The 2,136-nt window shown below is 51.4% G+C and overlaps 1 protein-coding gene across 7 annotated transcripts in view; it reads right to left on the reverse strand.

Annotated features, from left to right (window-relative positions):
• ZNF280D (zinc finger protein 280D) overlaps positions 1 to 305 on the reverse strand; it is a 51,407-nt gene extending 51,102 nt beyond the window's left edge. For 4 of the 7 annotated variants that reach the window (XR_004753479.1, XM_035335467.1, XM_035335471.1 and 1 more), the window contains exon 1: positions 160 to 226. The gene's annotated coding sequence lies outside the window, so the exon portion shown is untranslated. Of the gene's footprint in view, positions 1 to 159 lie in introns of all 7 variants that reach the window. The other 3 variants (XM_035335469.1, XM_035335472.1, XM_035335476.1) reach the window with 2 other exon arrangements.
• Between the last annotated feature and the right edge of the window lie 1,831 nt (positions 306 to 2,136).

Raw genomic sequence — 2,136 nt, forward strand, 5'->3', positions numbered from 1 at the left:
CGCGAGGGGGCTGCGAGGCCGCGCTCCGACCTAAGATGGCGCCGGCCTGGCAGGCGACAGTCCCCCCGCGGCCCGCAGCGGAGCGGGGCCAGAGCTCCCCCCGAGGCCGGGGCGGCCCGCCGAGGGGCACGGAGGCGGGCACCGAGCGGGCTGGCTTACCGTGCTGCGCCTCCGGAGGGGCCGCTCCCGGGCTGGCGGGGCGGGGAAGGGGGGGCCGGGAGGCAGCCGCGCTGGCAGAGGCTCCGCTCCTCACATCGCCGGAGCGCGGCGCCCCACCTCGGCGCCGCCGCCACCGGGGGAAGGAGGGAGGAGGAGGAGGAGGAGGGGGGCGCCCGGCGCGAGGCCTGCCGGGTAGAGCGCGGGGCAGCCCCACAGCGCCGCCTGCTCGCCCGCCGCCGCGGGGCGGGGCCGGGCGCCATGTGGCGGGCCTCACGTGCCGCCGCTTCACGGCCCGCGGCTCCTCGCCCGCCGCCCCGAGGGAGGCCGCGCCCGGGGTTACCGCCACACCCGACGAGACACAGCACGCGATACTGCAGCCGGGGGGGCGGTAAATACGAGATTTTGCGCTGCTCGCAGAGGAGAGGTGCTCTGCCCATGTTGTCCTGGGGGTTTCCGAGAGGTGTTTACCCAGCGGGTTAAATAAGGGAGCATAGTATCAACTGTCCCAACCCGTTCTGAATGAAATACTCCCTTCGATTCCAACGGAACGTCACCGAACTGCTAGGCGAGGCCCTGACTTGACAGCAAGGCCGTAACGACTGGAAAAGGCCACCCTGGAACATGGTGCGGGAAGAGCTGTGTCACTGCTGGTCTTACCACTAACGTGTGAAGATCACTGGACCTCAAAGTAACTAAAATTCAGTTTTTCTCGTACCTTTTAGACAATAGAGCTCTCCCATCCCGGACATCTCAGGTATTAGTTCCAATAGTCTCAACATCTCTTCAGGAATGCTTCTCAGTTTACTTCTGAGGTTACATTTTTTTTTCCCCAATGCTTTGCTGTCCATTCTACCCTAATAAAAAAGTACGATCTTCTAGAAAAAATGTTAAATTATTTCTGGTGAACTGTAAATAATGGGAAAACACTTAACCAAATGTAACCTGCATCTCTCAGCTGTTTCAGTCCATACTTAACTTACTGACACCGGCCGTAGCTGCTTTCAGTCATGCCCAATTTATTTACTGTAAGTTCTTTCAGTTATGGGTGTTTTTCAGAAGAATAAATTGTGTCCTTTGTGAACTTGAGCTCTAAAGATCAAATTGCTGTGTTTAGCCTGGAAAATACTGTACTCATTTTCTGTATTATCTTTAGCTTGGAGATGTTTCCAAGGTTCTTTGGAACCTCAGAGAAGGGAAAAAAACAACACAATATCTAGTAATTAAATAATTGGTGCTTAGTAATTATGCCACTAAGTCATTTAGTTATCACTGTTCAGTAACCAAAAAAAATTATTATACTATACCATCCTGCCAAAGCCAGTATGATGGCCAGTATGATGGCAGACATGCAGTATTTTCCAATACAGTCTGAAAAATGGCAAGTTCTGGAGATGTCAGCCAAAATTTCCCACCATGGAGGAAGGCTGCGTTGTATGTAAAATGAGGTACTGGTAAAGTAACACAAGGTTTTAGCAGGACCACGGCTGAAAACTTTGAAAACTGTGAACATCTGATACACTTCAAAAGAGAATCTTTGCAAAAGCTGATTACAGGGAGTGAATGTACTTCATACAGCTGGGCAGTGCACGGTTGGCTATGGTAGTGAAGTTGAAATCCAACTACTCTGGATTACTACCTCTGAGATCTATTGGCCTGTAACTAAATTACTAGGGAGACATTCCTTTCCTGGCTGAGAGTTATTGACAGCAATATCTCATCAGTTTGTGTTTTGTCTCAAAGGCATTTGTGCTGGAAAGATCAACTGATGACATCCCTCAGTGGTCCAAGATGCTTCAGTTGCTTGCTACATGTTAAACCCGTCTCCTACCCCCTCCCCCCCCCAAAAAAAAAAAAAAAAAGAATTGCATTTGTAAAGCTAAAAACTTTATTGCTAACATGTAGTGTAGATGTAGGCAACTCGAGACATTGATTCAGTCAACTCTGGCTACTGTTAGAGCTGCAAGCCCAATCAAAAAA

This window comes from Oxyura jamaicensis, chromosome 10 (genome assembly GCF_011077185.1).
Source record: "Oxyura jamaicensis isolate SHBP4307 breed ruddy duck chromosome 10, BPBGC_Ojam_1.0, whole genome shotgun sequence".
NCBI lineage: Eukaryota > Metazoa > Chordata > Aves > Anseriformes > Anatidae > Oxyura > Oxyura jamaicensis.